This window comes from Euleptes europaea, chromosome 4 (assembly GCF_029931775.1).
Source record: "Euleptes europaea isolate rEulEur1 chromosome 4, rEulEur1.hap1, whole genome shotgun sequence".
NCBI classification, from domain to species: domain Eukaryota; kingdom Metazoa; phylum Chordata; class Lepidosauria; order Squamata; family Sphaerodactylidae; genus Euleptes; species Euleptes europaea.
In genome coordinates, this window is record NC_079315.1 from 54205515 (window position 1) to 54224990 (window position 19476).

Here is a 19476-nt window from a genome sequence, read left to right on the forward strand (position 1 = left end):
TAAACAATGACCAATAATATCTTTCGTCCCTCCCCTCTTTAGATGCATGACATACCTTATAAATGGCTCCTCCCTGCATGCAGGGTAAAATGACAACCTACGAAGTAATTGCTTGTAGGAATCTGAGATCCCTGAAAATCACACTGCAAGATTTCTGCAATCCAAACCTTTTTGCACTGTTTATTGGATGTCCCATCCAAATATTAATCATATTTGATTTACACTATTTTGAGTCTCAGTGAGAAAGCCAGGCTTTAAATAATGTAAACAAAAAAATACCGTATATACCCGTGTATAAGCCGACCCGCGTATAAGCCGAGGTGCCTAATTTCTCCCCAACAATGGGGAAAAATTGGGCACCCGCGTATAAGCCGAGGGTCGGCTTATAACCCCTCCCCCCCCGCAGGCTTACCTGACTGGCTCCTGGCGGCGAAAAGCGGCGCGGGCCCGGTGGGGGCGGATTTCCTGCAGCCGCAGGAGGCCGCCCCCAGGCCGCTCCGGGCGGCGGCAAGCGGCGCTGGCCCGGCAGCCTCCCAGGCAGGCCCCACTGGCCGCTCCCAGGCCGCGGGAAGGGGCGCAGGCTGGCGGTGAAGGCTGGCGGTGGGGGTGGCCGCGAGGCCTGCCTGCTCCCAGGCAGGCCCCGCTGGCTGCTCCCAGGCCGCGGGAAGGGGCGCGGGCCGGCGGCGGCGGGGTGGTGGTGGTGGTTGCGGCCGCGAGGCCTGCCTGGGAGCAGGCAGGCCCCGCTGGCCACTCCCAGGCTGCGGGAAGGGGCGCAGGCGGCGAAGGATGGTGGCGGGGGTGGCCGCGAGGCCTGCCTGCTCCCAGGCCGCGGGTCGCATATATACGGTAAATAATGTTGATCCCTACATTGACCTCAACTAGATCATGCCCCAGATAATCATAGAATCAGAGTTGGAAGGGACCACTAGGGTCATTTAGTTCAACCCTGCACAATGCAAAAAATTCACAACTACCTTCCCCTCACACCCCCATTGCCCCTACTCCATGCCCAGAAGATGGCCAAGATGTCCTCCCTCTCATCATCTGCTTAAGGTCATAGAATCAGCATTGCTGACAGATGGCCATCTAACCTCTTCTTAAAATCCTCCAGAGAAGGAGAGTTTACCACCCCCCGAGGAAGCCTGTTCCACCGCTCTAACTGTTAGAAAATTCTTCCTAATGTCTAGACGGAAACTCTTGATTTAATCTCAACCTGTTGGTTATGGTCCGACGTTTTGGGGCAACAGAAAACAACTTGGCACCAAAGCAGAGTAAAGCGATACCATCACTTCACATGATCTGGACACTAAACGTCTATTGATACAGCTCAAGATCGCATTTGCCTTTTTAGCTACCACATTACACTGTTGACTCATGTTTAGTGTTTGGTCTACTAAGACTCCAAGATCCTTTTCACACACACTACTGCTCAGACAAGTCTGCCTCATCCTATAATTATGCATTTGATTTTTCCTGCCTAGATGTAGAACTTTACATTTATCTTTGTTGAAGTGAATTTTATTAGTTTTAGCCCAATTCTCCAGCCTGTCAAGATCATCCTGTATCCTGGCTCTGTCTTCTACCATATTTGCTACCCCTCCAAATTTAGTATCATCTGCAGCTTTAACAAGCATCCCCTCTATTCCTTCATCCAAATCATTTATAAAGATGTTGAAAAACACAGGGCCCAGGACAGATCCCTGAGGCACTCCACTAGTCACTTCTCTCCAAGTGAATGAGGAACCATTAACAAGCACTCTTTGGGTGCGATCTGTCAACCAGTTAGAGAGCCACCTAACAGTAATAGGATCTAAACCACATTTTCCCAATTTGTCAACAAGAATATTATGTGGAATTTTATCAAAAGCCTTACTGAAATCAAGATAAACAATGTCTACAGCATTCCCCTGATCCAGCAAGGTAGTAACTTTTTCAAAAAAGGAGATAATATTAGTCTGACATGACTTGTTCTTGAGAAACCCGTGCTGGCTCTTAGTGATCAGATCCATCCTTTCTAAATGCTCAAGGACTGACTGACTGACTATTTGAAAACGTTTCCCAGTATAGAAGTCAAGCTGATGGATCGGTAGTTACCTGGATCCTCCTTTTTCCCGTTATTGAAAATGGGGACAACATTTACCCGCCTCCAATCTTCTGGCACCTCACCAGTTTTCCAAGACTTATCAAAAATAATGGACAGAGGCTCAGAAATTACATCTGCAAGTTCTTTGATTATCCTTGGATGCAATTCATCTGGCCCTGAGGACTTTGTTTCATTTAAAGAAACTCAGTATTTGTGCACTACCTCAATGCCAATCCAACTCTGCAAATCCCTTCCCTCATCATGTGTTCTGTTTATGCCATGTTAAGCACCGCTTCCTTCACAAAAAAAGATTGAGAAGTAGGAATTGAGGAGTTCATACACTCATGTGACTAGCACACTTTGGCAACACAAAAAGCAATCCTGTGCAATCCTGTGTACAACATTACTTTTTGTGCAATCCCTTCCCTCTGATCCAATCAGTAAATTGCCAACAGTATAAGTGTTCCCATGTGGGAAAGTACTGATGGATCTATCATACCTTCTCAATACTCCTTAGTCCTCCCCCCAGGTATTTCCCTCATTATTTGTCTGTTGATTAGCAGCGCTGTTCTAAAATTGAATCTATTTGCAATAGTGCAAACACTGGAAGTATTTTTTGAAGTTCCAACAAGGATAATGACATTCAAACGAGTCCAGTTCTCTCCTAAGGAACAACACTTAGTCCAGCATAATCCAACACAGGTAAACCAGGGGGAGAGTACATTAGACTATGGATTACAGGAAAGGGCATGCAGCACAAGACAAGGACACCAAAAGCAATGTGAACAACAGCTGCACAAAATAAAACCAGAACTCCCTGAAACGGAGCCCAAACCAGTCAATAGCACTACATTTATTTGGATTCAAATAACTTGGTTAACTTGAAATCAGATCTGCCCCCTTTGTTGTGACTGTCTCAACAAGGGTATTTCCATCAAAATAAAAGATAATATTTGTGTAAACCATTCTCAGAACAGTTAATGCCAGAAGCAGTTCTTAACTCCTTTTTTAGATTGAAGCAAACTACTTTTTGGCTACTCCTAGGGAATTTAGTGCTACAAATACATTCCCCCTTTCTTCAGCATCAGCAGTGTGCTAGATACTGTTCAATGATGCACGGATGTTTTTTATTTGACATTCTGTACTTCCATATACAGATGCCTGAGTATGAAATACTTGTACCTCACATTAATTATGAAGAGCACTTGTGTGCTAAGTCACCACTTTTCTTCGCAAAATGCAAAGATGAAGAGACTCAGTCCTTTCCAAAATGCTACTTCTTTATATTTTGCTCAGGAAAGTGGTGAATTAAGCATGTGTGCATTATTCAGTAATTGTAAGTGGCATATGCCTTTTCTACTCCCTCGTTCTTTCTTTTCCCCCCTTTTTCTTGCTGTCTTTATTGGGGGGTTTTCTTTAATCCTCTTTCCATTTTCCCCTCCCATCTAATTAAAGCTAGGGAAGAGAGCAGGTTTATACAATGGAAAGGTTGTTAGACAGTGTTGTATATTATACAAGCAGGAAACCAACAATGATTTGTAAGGGCATCTAATTTCCCCCTATATATGCCCTCCCCATGTTTTCCTCTTTCTCTTCCCTGGCAACCTCCATAGTCTGTCCATTTTTATTAGGGTTGACACTTTCACTGAGCTATCTACTACAACTTGAAGATCTTTTCCCCTCTCAGCCTCAGAGAGTTCAGACCCCATTAGCCTATACTTGATGCATATTGGGACAAAAAAATTCCTAACTTCATCTTATACTTACCAACATTGACCTTCATTTGCCACATTGTTGCCCGCTCATCCAATTTGTGGAGATCCACCTGGAGCTCTTCACAGTCATTGATTTTTACCATCCTGAATAATTGTGTGTCATCTGCAAACTTGGCCACTACACTACTCACCCCTAGTTCCAGATCATTTATGAACAAATAGTACTAGCCCCAATACTGATCCTTTTGGGACCCCATTGCTCACTTCCCTCTATTTTGAGAATGTCTGTTTATTCCTACTCTTTGCTTCTTGTCATTTAACCAGTTTTTAATCCATAAGAGAACTTGTGCTCTTATCCTATGACTGCTAAATTTACTCGGGAGTCTTTGGTGAGATACCTTGTCAAAAGCCTTTTGAAAGTCCAAGTACATAATGTCTACCAGATCACCATTTTTACATGCCTGTTTACTTTGTCATACACCAAAAGGTTGGTGAGGCAGAACTTCCCTTTGCAGAAGCCACGCTGATTTTCCCACAGCAGGTTTGTTCTATGTGCCTAAAATTCTATTTTTAATTGCATTATTTACTAATTTGCCTGGGACAGTTATTACTCTGATTGGCCTGTAATTTCCTGGTTCCCCTCTGGACCCCTTTTTAAAAAAATTGTTGTACAATTTGTTACTCTCCATTCTTCTGGTACAGCAGCTGAATTTATTGATAGGTTACATATGCAAGTTATGCAAACTGGGCTCCAGGCAAGCACCTGGAACCCGCACTTCTATTATTTTGAGAAGTTTTTATTCCCCTATGTTTGTTGGTTTCGATTTCAGATTTTTCTCCAAACCTGGAATGTCCTTCAGATTTGTACCTTCCCTTTGCTCCATTTTGCAGACCTATTAATTCATACTTTGTAGACAGATTTGGAATAAGATACAAGATATTTAAAAACTACAACAAACTTTAAATTTTAAAAATGGCAATTGAAGACTTAAAGTTCTCATTTCCCAGTCAAATATTCAGACTGTACTTTCCCTCGAAAAATATCATTAAACATGCATGTTGTAGATATCTTCATACTTGCTACAAGTCAACATATTTTGATAAAATCATAGTTATGCATATATGTATACGTTTGTACTCTGAGTGCAATAGGAGACTAAGATTTTAATTGGGAATTTTCTGCCACAAGAAGCAAAAATGGATGATGGCCCGGATTAGCTGGGTTGGCAGTTTCAGCTTCTTAGCATGCACGGTTTGCTTGGCGCACATATTGGATGATGCTTAGTTTTGACAGAGCTATTGTGACTGACAAGAGGATTGCTCTGTCTTCTGAAAATGTACAACACAGAACATTCTACTAGTTGAATTATTCATTCAGAGCTTCTGCCAACAAGAAACAAGTTGCCTTTCAGTCATTTTGGGGGGGATTGGGCAAGGGGGAGGGAGGATGAAAACTGGGATGATGTTGATAACATTTAACACCAAGAGGAGTGATAATAATAAGCTTGAAACGAATTGTTCGGGGTAACATCTGCCTAATAAATGCAAAGCTACTTAAAGCACATTTGAAAAAAAAATCAACTGTGCAATAAAATAACCTTTATGATTTAGAGGAACAGGAAACAAATGCAGCCTTGACATTTAAAATGCAAGAAAATGTTTAATATTTTAAGTTGAGTTATGTTGATTTCAGATGACACACGTCACAACATGACCCTACTAGCAAACTTCAGGGCATAAAAATGAGGGTCTTTAAATGAACCATAACATTTTTATTCCATTGTAGTTTCTAGGATGTACTCTGGGGCCATTCACCAGCACAGGGTTTTGTATAATTAGGTCTCCTTGGCTTGTTCCCAGAAATAGTACAAGAGCAACTAATTCCAGTTCACACAATACTAGGTTTTCATGGGTGACAGTGAGTTCTCAGGAGGTCAGTTCCAAAAGTTTATTTATTATTTAGTGTGAACATCAAATGATACATTTGGATTGGCTTCTTAGAGACTTCAGTGACAGGAAACAGGTTCAATACCACAAAATGTGCCACAACTGACTCATGGCAACCCCATGAAGTTCTACCTCACAGTTTCCAAGGCGAGAGATGAGCAGAGGTGGTTTACCATTGCCTTCCTCTGCATAGCAACCCCAGGCTTCCTTGGTAGTCTCCCATCCAAATACTAACTGTGGCTTACCCTGCTCGGCTTCCAAGCTTTGATTAGATCAGGTTAGGCTGGGCTACTAGGGCGGCTATAAGTTACTACTTGTCTAAATAGAAAGATTTTTCAAGGGCATGGTAAAGTGCCCAAGTACTTCAGGCGACAATCATTCTATTTGTCTAACTTCCTTGGGTACCAACAATAATATTTTCCAAACTGAGAGCACTAGATGCCCCTGAACAGGGACAGTTGTTCTCATTTATTGATGGAGTACTAGATATTCACATTAATGTGAATACTGAACGATTAGGGCATGGTTCTTCTCGTCTCAAGAATGCATTCTCCATAAATATGCAGGGATTCCTTCTCCCCTCCTTTGATGAGCATATTGGAGCAATGCCCCAGGGTAATTTAGGAAATGAAGATCTTGAATAGCTTACATGGTACAGAAAGGAAGGCAGGAATGGCAATATGGGAAGTATACAAACCTCCCATTCCTGGACTTCTCTTGTGTGTTGCCTCTACAGAGCATTCCTGGTGTCCCCCAGAGACCCACTGATGTCACTTCTAGGTGCACAAGGAGTGATGTTAATGTGTCACTAGTGATATCATTACATCATGGGTGACAGCCCCCCCCCCAGTAAGTCCCCCTGCTGGTATATCACATATAGTGTATGCGTATCACACATCGTGATACAAGGATTAGGTAAGAAGAACAGGCATGCCATGTTCTGTTTACATTTGGTGATTGAATGAAGCTTATTTTAATGGCCAGGCAAGTGGTGCAGCACTTGAATTCACTATTGTTTGTTTAGTGAAATGTCAACAAGTCTGTGAGACAAGATGGCCTATATATAAAAATGACTATTGACTAAATCTCAACTTTTCCTTTCTTGCATGTTTCTTCTGTTCTGAATGTAGCTTTTGTCATCCTCAGGATGCCAAACATGTTAAATCTATTAGCAGATTGATGTGGCAGAGAGCAAATGGTGCAATCCTAATCTCTTGCATGCTAGACTGCAAAATGTGAAGAATACACATAGGTATGGGTATTTTCATTCACATGTAGAATGAAATGTGACTTCTGCTTTCAAGGGAAATCAGTTGTTTCCATGCATAAATGTAATTGTGATGACACACAGAAATCTATTTCACCAGAAGAGGTCTTTCTTTAATTTCCTGAAATAGATAATACTAGGCCGCACAAATTTGGCAGCAGTTCTGGAAAACTGTAATTTGGCATAAAACTGATTAGCATCAGTTGGGTTGGCTGTCTCCCCTCCAGAATCTGTCCTCAGCAAACACCTGAATAAATTTGTCCTTCAAGAAGGAGCACCATTCCAAACTAGCAAGAGCTCCTGCACATGTTTACATCAAGTGTCGTTTTTCTCCTTAAAAAAAAAAATCCTATTTAACTGATGCAATAGTTGCAGACAAACAGCACAAATATATTTACTTATTAGTAACGTTTGTCTGACCTGACGGTTCTCAAGATGGCATACAGCTGTCGCGGGAGCTTAGCGGATTAGTCAGACATTCCAGGAAACCACCAGAGACCTTGCTACATAAAAGCAGTGCTTGATTTATTTACAGTGATAGTTTACAACAACTCCACTCACGGTCTTCTTCCACTAAATAATCTCCCACACAACAGTTACAGGGATCCACACATATATACAGTTCCTGAGTCCTAACCACCAATCAGGTGAGGCGCTTAGTCATGCCACCTCTTACAGGACCTTGCATCAGCTTGGCCTAATCAGGTTCTAGCTGGTTTACAGTATGACCTCAGTCAGGGACTTTCCCAGGTACTTTCCAACCCAGATGGCTCTGATCTAGATTGAGACCTGCTAGGTTAGATACTAATGTGACAGCCTTGTTATTCTGACAACAGCATTCTAAGTTCAGTGTCAATATAAGGTGATGCCTTGTTTTAAATCAATTAGTTTGGGATGTTAGAGGGGTTTCCCAAGATTAAAGCTCTGATTTTGGCAGCTGTGACTTTGATTTTAATTTAATGGCATCTGGCCCACACCCACAGCACAACTCTGAAAAGGCCAGCAGGATAAATGGCAAAGATAACTCTGTCACATAGATCATTCGGCTATTGATGAGCCATAATCCTGATGCACAGTCCACAATCCATGATTCTGATGCACATTCACAAGCAAATACTATGCATAGTTTCCTTATACACACCCTTTGTGTGTACATCTTGGGTTAGATGCCAGTGTGAATGCATGTTCAGATGATGTACCTTTGGCATCTGCCTGTCCCATTTATATGGATACTTTTCAGCTTGTGGATCACAAGGATGTGAACAAAATTCTTGGAGAGCTGAGACCTACCACCTGTGTTCTTAACCCTTGCCCTTCCTAGCTGATAAAAGCTGCCAAACGGGGACTGGCTGAGTGGGTAAAGGGAATGATAAATGCTTTCTTGAGAGTGGGAGTTATGCTGCCCATGCTCAAGGAAGCAGTGATTAGACCTGTTCTGGGGAGGGGGGGGGATCTTTCCCTGAGCCCTACTGTGTTGGAGAACTTTTGACCAGTCTCCAGTTTTCCATTCTTGGGTAAGGTTCAAGAGTGGGTGGTTGCTTCTCAGCTCCAGGGGTTGTTGGAAGAGACTGCTTTTCTGGATCCATTTCAATCTGGCTTCAGACCAGGATTTGGAACATAGACTGCCTAGGTTGCCTAGGTTGATGACCTCTGTCGAGAACAAGACGGGGGAATGTGACCCTGATAGCTCTGTTGGATCTATCAGCGGCCTTTGATACTATCAACCATAGTATCCTACTGAGCTGTCTCTCAACACTGGAACTACAGGCACTGTGTTGCGGTGGTTCAAGTCCTATTGTGGGGAGTCAGAAGGTAGTGTTGGAGGACTCCTGCTCTGGCCTGAGGACCTTGACCTGTGGGGTGCTGCAGGGTTCCATCTTATCCCCCATGCTATTTAATATCTATATGAAGCCAATGAAGAGAGGTCATCAGGAGAAATGGACTGTGGTGTCACCACTATGTGAATGTTAACCAGCTCTACCTTTCTTTTCTATGTAATTCCAAGGATGCTATTGATGTTCTGAACTGGTGCTTGGAGTCAGTAATGGTCTAGATGAGGATGAACAAGTTGAAACTTAATCCTGACGAGACAGAAGTTCTCTGGGTTAGAAGAATGGCAGACCAGGGATTTGAGATCTCCCCTGTCTTGGATGGGGTTATACTTCCTTTGAAAAGCCAAGTTCACAGCTTGGGAGTGCTGCTTGACACAGCAGTCACCTTAGAAAACCAGGTGGCTGCTGTGGCTCAGAGTGCTCTTGCCCAATTCTGGCTGGTGCATCATCTGGGTCCAATTGTTGTTGTCACACTTGACTATTTGCTGAGACTAGACTGCCAGGTCCAACTATTGGGATAGCGTTGCCAACTCCGGGTTGGGAAATACCTGGAGGTTTTTGGGGTGGAGCCTGAGGAGGGCAGGGTTTGGGGAGGGGAAGGACTTCAATGCTATAGAGTCCAATTGCCAAGGCAGCCAGTTTCTCCTGGTGAACTGATCGCTATCGACTGGAGATCAGTTGTAATAGCAGAAGATCTCCAGCTAGTACCTGGAGGTTGGCAACCCTATATTGGGAGCACTTGACCCCCCCCCCAATACTACAGCAATTACACTGGCTACCAATCTGTTCCTGAGCCTAACTCAAGGTGTTTGTTTTTTAAAGCTCCATATAGCTTGAGACGGGTATCTGAAGGACCATGTTCTCCCACGCATTCCTGCTCAGGAATTAAGACTACAGAGAGAGGCCCTCCCAACTGTCCACCAATCAAAGAAACTTATCTGGTGGGTACATGAGAGGGCTTTTTCAGTGGCATGCCCAAAATAATGAAAGTGCCTACCGAGGGAGGTGCGCCTAGCCCCCTCACTTGTGATCTTCAGGGGGGAAGCTGAACATACTTTTATTTATAGGGTTGCCAGGTGGGCTCAGCTGTGTGTGTGCACAAGCTCGTGCACACGGCCACTTCAGCCCTGCCACCTGAAACCTCCCACCAATGGAGAGGGGGGGGAACCTAGCAACCCTATTATTTAGGACAGCATTTGGATAATTTAATTTACTGGCAATCCTAATTAAGATTTTAAAAGATAATCTTTTATGAGTTTTCTAACCATTGGTTTATTTATATGCTAGATTGCCTTGAGTACCACAAGGTAGAAATAAATGTTTTAAATAAACGAATAAATGAATGGATGGGACCTCTTTAATGGGCCCCATTGAGCAAATTGTAAACTCGTTCTTGAGAATGTTGGCAAAATGTATACATATAACTTGTTTGCAAAGCACTTTCTATTTATAAATTGCTCCAAAATGTTGTCTACAACAGGGCTGCTGTCAGCATTACCTCAGATAGGACATTAGACAGAGCCCAGTACTTCTTGTGGAACCTACTGCTGCTGACCTTCCAACATACCTTTTCCCTGTCTGCTCACTTTAGAATGCCCTGCAACCCATGATCCCAAATACACACTGCCCAGTATCATCAGGGAAAGTGCTGCGGGCAGTGCCAATGTCAGTCAGAATATGCAGTGGGAGAGCTTGTGAGCAGGGTATGGGAATGAAGCACAGACAGGCAGTGAGACACATGGGTCAGTGGGCATGAAGTAGGCCCCTGGGAACTCTTTGCCCAAGGGGCCCCATCTGGAACTGGCCCTAGTCTACAACATTTGTTCCCCCCTTCCCTGAACTGAGAATAGTTCCTGGGGTTTTCTTTGGATGATCAAGCACTGAAACGTTCTTTGTGGTATTTGCTGTACTTATAAATACTTACAAAGTAGAGCATGATAGGGCACAAACTGGCTTTCTGCTGCAGGCAACAGATCCCCTGGATAGCAACATGGGTTTAGCCCATAAGGTTGAATTCTCAGTTTCCATTGTCTCAATCTAGAATCTCCTCTCTATCACACACACAGAGAGAGACATACACACAGACACAATTGCATGCGTACACATGAACATACCGGTTGCACCTTCCCTAATCCGAAGGGGTGTCACTGTCTCAAAACGTGATGAGTATCTCATTCAAAAACACAGAAACATTCCCATCTCTTAACCATAAGGTCCCATTCTGAACTATTAACCAACAATCTGCTAACAAAGCAACAGTCAGCTGTAGCAGTACTGTGTGAACTGATCCTTCAAATTTAGCTTAAAATTGTGTAGTCTTTGAATAGGTTTTGGTCCTTTTTTTACCCTTACAGATTTTCTTGAATGACCAAGTGACATTAACCACAAAGGGAAGCATTTTAAGGCATGCAGCATCCACTCCTGAATTACATCCACACATAGCACTCTAGCCCAAGTATCAAGAAGAGAGAGGGGAGATATAGGATATATTATCAGGTTCTTAAAGAGGTCAGTGCTGTCAAGCAGAGGAATGAATGTAATTTAAGAGGATTTTGTTCATCTCTAGTCAGATTTACCAAAGTCCCACCAAGCAAGGACTAAGGTATGTAAATGGCTAGTTGATCGGTACAGCATTACAGTATTTAAGATCACTAATAGGTTCATTCAAAAAAATTGGTAAATTTAGGGTTTATTGAGGCCAATTTTGACTTTTTATTCTGGGAAGAGCGTTTCAAACTTCTCAAGACAGACCCCAAGGGGATGCAGGCACAAGCATGTGCTCACCTCAGTCACCCTCAAAGTCCAGAACTGGAAAGCCAAACAGAGGCAAGTTGACCTTGAGGAAGACCAACTGCTCTGCATGCCAGGGTGCCATGTGTGAGCAATGTGGGCTGAGCGTGTCGCCCAGATGAAAAACACACACACTCTGAACGCTCGTTGGAGGGCAAGAGAGGAGCTTCTGGGCCACTAGAGAGAGGTCCTGCCAGATCAACTCCTTCATGGCCCAGTAGTTCAGTGGACTCGTGACTGCAACTCATAGGGTTCCTCAAGGTACTCCCTCACCATTGCAGCCCCCATGCCCTTTCTCATGTGCCTCGTCCTCCCAGAGGGGCTGAGTGCCTGCCTGATGAGCTCCATCTCCAGGCTTATCTCAGTGGTTGCCCTGGGGGGATGTGGTAGGTTGGGAGAAGTGGAGGACAAGCAGCAGAGGAGCCGATTGGGCCTCCACCTTCTCCTCCACTGGCAAGATCCCTCCTTTGGCTTGCATTTGCTGCACACGTCTCTTCAGCACACCAGCTGGACGGCCCACTTGGCAATGCTGCCCTTGATGCATGGGTCACACATGGTCACCAACATGTATACTGGCTGCTGGGTGAGAGGCTGAAGATGGGTTGTCACACAGTTTTGCAGCCTCTGCAACAGCATGCACACTGCTGGAATGTAGTATGCATGTTCTTCTGCTGGCTCCACAAACTTGGCCATCCTCTCATGAAATGTGTGCTTCATAGGAATGACCAGAGCCCTAACCTAATCTTGAATTAATAATTTGTTGCTTTTTTTTTTGTTTTGTTTTCTGAGCAACTACCTGGTGATGAGTTCCTGGTCTAGACCTGTCCGAGTTTAACCTCTCACACTGTCCTGGAGATGGAATTAGGAAACTTGGTACTGTCTAACACTGTGTGCTCTGCCAATGAATTCCCAAGGAACCAGGAGGAGTTTTTTTCTACAAGGAACAGCTTTCCTAACAATGTAACTCTAACCTCAGCCAGCCTCAGGAAAGCCTACCAATTTTTAAAGCTATTTATTAAAGTATTTAAAAATTGATATCCTTCACTCTTTTTAAGGCCTAACAGAAGCCTAATTGGTAAGAAACTACAGCCCTATGGCTATGGTTTAAATTTGAGGAAACTGGAGCCCAACAAGTTCCTAACAGGCCCTTATTAAAGTTAGTAGTGTCTCTAAAATGGCTAAACAACAAACCTTCCAAGAGAGTGTGCTAGACTCAATAAATCCACCATAACCTTATGCAGACCAGAGAACACAAGAAGACACCAAACTGCCACAAAAAACCTATCTCGAAAGGCAACAATGAGAATAATGACAACAACAAAGCAGCCCCCACCAAACAATCAAATCACTCCCTCCTTTCAGGTGAAAGCCAGCAATGAGTCAATGAAACCCCCCAAAATTCAAACAGGGGAACTGAAACAGCAAGCAGTGGAAAAATGGAAGCAGGTCTTTCCCTCCACCCAATAATAAAATAACCCCCTCAAAACTAGCACCCCCCCCCCCAACCAACAGGCCAAGGACTGCTGGCTTCTAGCAAATTTTAGAAAATAAACCCCAAATACAACCATTTATTTAAAGGGAAAACAATGATATCTCAAACCTTTCGATGTCTTCTCCTCCAGGCAGGAAGGAATCCAAGCAGCAGGTTGTAATCCAGCAGGTCAGGATGGGGCACCAGGATGCAGAGAGAGAATCAGGCAGCAGAAGCTAAAGCCGAGCTTTGCCACTAAACTCTCTCAAACCTCTGTGAGGAATAGCCTGGTCTGGGAACCCGGCCTGCTTTTATAGCCTTTGACCAAGCACAGAAAACTTTGAAAATAATTCCAGCCAAAAATCACCTTCTGTGACTGGCGAAAGAACACTGTTCTTCCTTACCTGGGTTCCTGTTGGCCACTGAGAATTCCTGGCCAACCTTCCTCCCCCTCTCTAGGTTGTCCTCTGTTGCAATCCAGGTAGACTGCACCAGCTGGCTTTACAGCAATTCAAAATGCATTGCTGCCACTGGCCACATGTGAAGCTCCAGTGAGCCTTCCTATTGGCCACTCCACGGTGCCTCCTCCCTCCCTCCTGCTGCCCTGGAAACTAGCCAGGGGGAAGAATTACGAAGAAAAGAGAGAACTCTCCTTTAAAAGCAACAAAGATCACAAAGATCATGGAGGCTCAGCAGAAGGCGAATAGCCAAAACCTGAAAAAGCCGAATATTTATTCAGTTTTTTTGGGAATCGGGTATTCGGCTTTGGGCAGATTCCCAGGTTTTGGTATTCGTTCGACCCGCAACCCGCATATTGCCAATACGGCTAATTCCGGGTTTATTTTTGGTTTGGGTATATGGACCCAACCCTAATCACTAACTTCTCTAAGAGCAGGAAAACATCATTTCTAGGTTTCAAATGATAATTAATTAATGACCCATTGCTTAATACTAAGGTTGTTTTTGAGTGTTAAAAAATGGAATGCAAAAAATGAATCTGGAGGGGAAGAAAAACAGCTGAGTTACCCAGTGGCACACAGAATACTATTAGTAATATTATTAACATCCTTGTAGGCAGACTTTCCCTCCATTTGTTATTTTCCAGCCCTCAGAATTATTACTTATAATTATAATAATCAAAAGTGATCAACAGTATTTCTCTTAAGGATGGCACTGTAAACATTTCCAATTATGCCAAAGTTAATATGTTTTGCTTGACTGCAATTATTATTTTGATTTCCTTCCAAGATTTGCACAAGCTGTAACCATTTAATTAAGCAAGTTCCCTACTTTGCATTGACATTTTGGGTGTTTTTTTTTTTTTAAAAAAAAGCTTTTTAATTTCCAAATGACCAGGCACTGAAAATTGTTTCTTATCACACATTTCTTGCACCCCTACTTTTAAACCTCTGGAAAGAAGACTGCCTCACTACAATTGTTGTTCATTAATAGGCTTAACTCTCACTTGTGAGGGGGGGATAATGTCTTTTAAACTAATACCATGTCATCTCTTTAATCATGCTGATGCTGAATAATTCAGCCACTCTCTGGAATTTGCAGGGTGAGGATCTATAGCTCTATCTCTCACTGGGGGGAGTTTATTATTACTAAGTCTGACAGCAGAAAACTCTGGCAGGTTAATTGCTGCAGTTGGACTAGCTGGGAGTTTGCTGTTGATATATAGTGACTAAAGGGAGTGAAGGAGATTGACTGTGCCTGTTACAGCACAAATATCTTCATGCGCCTCAGGTTTCTCAGAAAGATATGAGAAATAAATGTTCGCTGTTCATTTTCTGTCTGCACAATACAAATAGCCTCAGGGTGAACATGGCAACTGCAGCATACCAAATAATAAGATATATATATGTGTATGTATATATATATATATATATAGAGAGAGAGAGGGGGGGATTCACAAATTAACATTATTACAAACATTCCTGCCTGAAATGGCTGAAAATCAATTTCAGCACAGTTTGCATTTTAATGAGGTGCCAAGGAGATAAATCAGCCTTATTCTAGAGGATGCTTGGCTGGCAAGGATGTTGTCTGATCATCTTCTACTTTCACAGATATGAGATTTGCCAAACCAATGTTAATTGAAGGTGTGGGACATGTAAGCGCTAGTTAATGAAGTAACCTCATGCTGGTTATGTAGGTCCATTAATCCAGTTGAGACATTCATTTTGCTAAGAACAGCTTTGCTTTAATAAAAAGCAGAACTAAACTTGGAAGTAATAAGGAAGTCTGACAGCATTAGAGAACAACCTGATTTTTGTAGGGGCTTCTAAAGTCCCTCTTCCATCTGGTACAATAGTAATATTTATATTCACAGTTCTCAGTACAGAAGGTTGGCAGTTGCTAGAAGAGGCATGAACAATTTTGTGTCCTTTTTCACTTGGCCTACATTGTACTGACTTATCCTTTCACAGGCAGAGTCTATGGCCTTTTATGCAGGGACGTTTCCCCGTGGTCACCCCTGCTGACTGCTGCAGGGCTTCCTTTTCATTATGCATGCCTTTTCTGCCCATCAGAGGTTGCCTTGCTCTCCCTGCGTATTTTGCCTGCATTTTCCAGATCCTGGCTAAAACAACATCTGGAAAACATGGGCAAAATATGTGGGGAGAGCTAGGCAACCTCTGATGGGTGGAAAAGGTATGCATCATGAAAAGGAAGCCCTGAAGAAGTTGGCAGGGGTGACCATGGGGACACTTCCCTGCATAAAAGGCCTATAAAAGCAGCAACATGATGTGATACAGTGCTGAAATAGAATGGATTGCATTACTTCAGACTGCAGGTGAGACTCTGGTTTTAAAATATTTCTCTACCTAAAATTCCCATGCAAGCATAAAGGCATAGGAATATTCATTTCTTGTTAGATATTGAGCTATTATTGCCCTATAGCAATCATTCACAACTGGATTTTCTTATCCACACAGGAAAATCCAGTTATGAATAATTGTTATAATTCAATAGTCTGTGTTGTATGGATGCCCCATAAGCACATCAGCCAAAGATCCTTTTTTGCCTCTCTCTCAATATGCTTTTGCAGTGAAATAGCCAGGTCCAAAACTACCCCAAGCTCCTAAACAAGACTGATGAGGACAAACATAACTCTGTTTGGTTGTTAGATTAAGCTTCAGCCTGTTCAGCCTTAACTACTTGACCATAGCATACATGTACTGGCCCAGGAAAGCAATAGCTGCTTCAGGAGACTTAGATATTGAAATGTATAGCTGGGTGTTGTCAGCATGTTGATGACATGCGACTGTAAAACTACGGATTATTCAGGCCTTGCATGTACATTAAACAAAATGGGACATAACACAGAACCTCGAGGCACTCCACAGGAAAAAATCGCAGGTTGCTGATTCTGACTCTTCAAACACACAACCTTTTGACTATGAAAAGAGAGAAAGGGTTTCAACCACTCAACCACTTGAGGAAGTTTGCTGAGGCAAAGACTGCGGGTTCCTATATTACATTTGTATAGGTACATTCAAAGAGGCATGGATGCAAAATCTTGTATTTTAAAACATAGGTAATAGCTGTTTTTAAGGATTCCACATGGCGAGGGAATACATAATCAGCAACTGCATCCTACTTAAAATCCAACCCCTTCTTATCCTCACTAAGTCTCTCCTACTAGAGGAAACAAGGTTTTTTTCCACCCTCAGTGGTATTAAAATGAATCTGTGTTAGGCACTGCCCACCATCTCTGCTTTTTCTACCTAATTATCGTTCTCATTAGTAGCACCCCAATAGCCTTCAGGTCACTATTATCTTTCTTGGGGAAGATGGAAACTAACAAGCATGTTCCTTTGCCAGAGAAAATTGTTAATGAAATATCAACTGCTGAATAGCCAAGCAGTCATTTTTTATCGGGAGATGTTTTGCTCATTATGAGGGCTTTACCGCAATCCTGAGTCCCACTTCATAATTCAGCTGGGGCAGCACAATGATCCCCTTTCCTCCACCAAGCAGAATATGTAGGGCAAACCATGTGAACCACTAATTATTCCGGTGCCTGGTTTGGATGATTCTACCCCCAACATTTGGAGGAAGAGGAGAATCACTTGAACCAGGAATTACTGTGATTTATTCAAGTAGCTGCTTGTCAGTGCAGGCTTTTTGATAAAGTAGGGAATTTTTTGATACTTTGTCATGCTATTACAGCACTGTATATATGACCCAGGCTTGAAATATCCTAAATGTCAGCTATGATTCTGTCATGTGACCTCTTCATCACTTAACCAAGTCCTGATTTTTCAGTATCACATTGTTCAGGGCTGAAATGGCCACGTGAACAATATCATTAAAGTATAATTTTTTTTTCAATATCTGTCTTTCCACATGCCTTAAATACATCCAGACTTGACTTTTGTATCAAACCCTTTGTGGAGCTGCCCTTGAAGATGGTTCAGAAACTACAGTCAATGTGATTTGTGGCCATTGTGTCCTTACTGGGATGCATTGCTGTGATCACATTAAGCCAGTTATGCCAACTATTCTGGCTTCCCATTAGTTTCCAGGCCCAGTACAAGGTGCTGAATTTGACTTGTAAAGCCCCAGACAACCTAGGGTTGCAAGGTCTTCCACTATTGCAAGAGACTTCCTTTAAAGCAATCTTTGCAGTCCATCACCATTTCTATCATCTCTCTGTGTGTGTTAAGTGCTATCAAGTCGCTTCCGACTCATGGCGACCCTATGAATCAATGTCCTCTAAAGTGTCCTATCTTTGACAGCCTTGCTCAGATCTTGCAAATTGAGGGCTGTGGCTTCCTTCATTGAGTCAATCCATCTCTTATTGGGTCTTCCTCTTTTCCTGCAACCCTCAACTTTTCCTAGCATGAATGTCTTTTCTAGTGACTCTTGTCTTTTCATAATGTGACCAAAATACGATAACCTCAGTTTAGTCATTTTAGCTTTGAGGGTCAGTTCAGGCTTGATTTGATCTATAACCCACTGATTTGTCTTTTTGGCAGTCCATGGTATCCATAACACTTGCCTCCACCACCACATTTCTTTTGAGAGCCAAATTTCTTAAACTTAAACTATAAAGGTAGGTACACTGTTTATTAACTTAATAAACTTTAATTAAAGTTTTAAGTCTTAATTAAACTATAGGTACACTGAATAAAACTTGATATCATACTTAATAGTGATCTTATTTATTGATAAAAATTAAATTGTAAGTCCCTGCCATTTCCCCTTCCCTGTCCGGAATCCTCGTCTGGAGGCCTGGTCTACCGCCATAAAAGCCTATTGGTAGACCTGGCCTCCGGCTGAGTCCCATTGGGAGGCCAGGTCTACCCATTGGCTTTCTTGGCAGTAGACCTGGCCTCCGGAGGCCCATAGAAGCCAATTGGTAGACATGGCCTCTGAAGGGGGACTTTTCCCCCTCCTCGGAGTCCAGGTCTACCGCCAAGAAAGCCAGTGGGTAGACATGGCCTCCCAATGGGACTTGGCCAGAGACCAGGTCTACCAAAGGAAGCCCGCCCCGCCCAACAGCTGATAGGCGGGGGGGCCAGGAACAGCCAAGCTGCCCACCCAGCAATCACGTGGCTAGAGGGGAGGGGAGGCTTTAGCCTCCCAACCATTGAGGGCAAGGGAAAGGGGGACCCGGCCATTCTCCACGGCGGGGGGGGGAGAGACAGCTCGCCCGCTCTCTCTCTCAGGCGCGCCAGCTCTGCAGTCCGGCTGCCGGCGCGAGCGGGCGCAAGAGCAGGGGCTCCGAACCAAGTTCGGAGAGCTGCACTCAACGGGCCAAAGAGCCGCATGCGGATCTGGAGCAGCAGTTTTGAGACCCCTGTGTTAGGGAAACAACAGGCCTTTAGACTGCTGCGCCAGAGACTGCTGGATATCGAGAGACAAGTTTTGCACTTTCTTGCAAATAGAACATGTTCCCCTGTTACAAATAGTGTAGTGACAGTTTATGGAGCTCTTGCCCCCCATTTATTCAATATTAAGTCTCCTCAAGTCCATAGGGTTTTTATGTTTGCTAGGTTCAACATTCTGCTTTCAGCAATCCTTTATGGTAGATTTTTGAGAATTCCTCATTAGGAAAGATACTGTCTGCATAGGGCTGGGGTTCCTAAATTTTTATCCCATATCTTGCTATATTGTAGCTTTTATACTGAGTTGAGGAATTCCATAATTAGCCCCCTCCTACATAAATATTGGGATTACCCAAATGAGTGGCTGGTTTTATACCTTTTATCTTACTGGAATCCCTATATTACCCATTGAGTTGCTAGGTTTCTCCTAGAGGCTATGAGGAACTGTGGGTTGGATCTGCGAATGAGCATGAATAATTTTATCTTTATTCTATTTATGATCATTTATTAGTGTGCTTTCTGATGTGCATATTT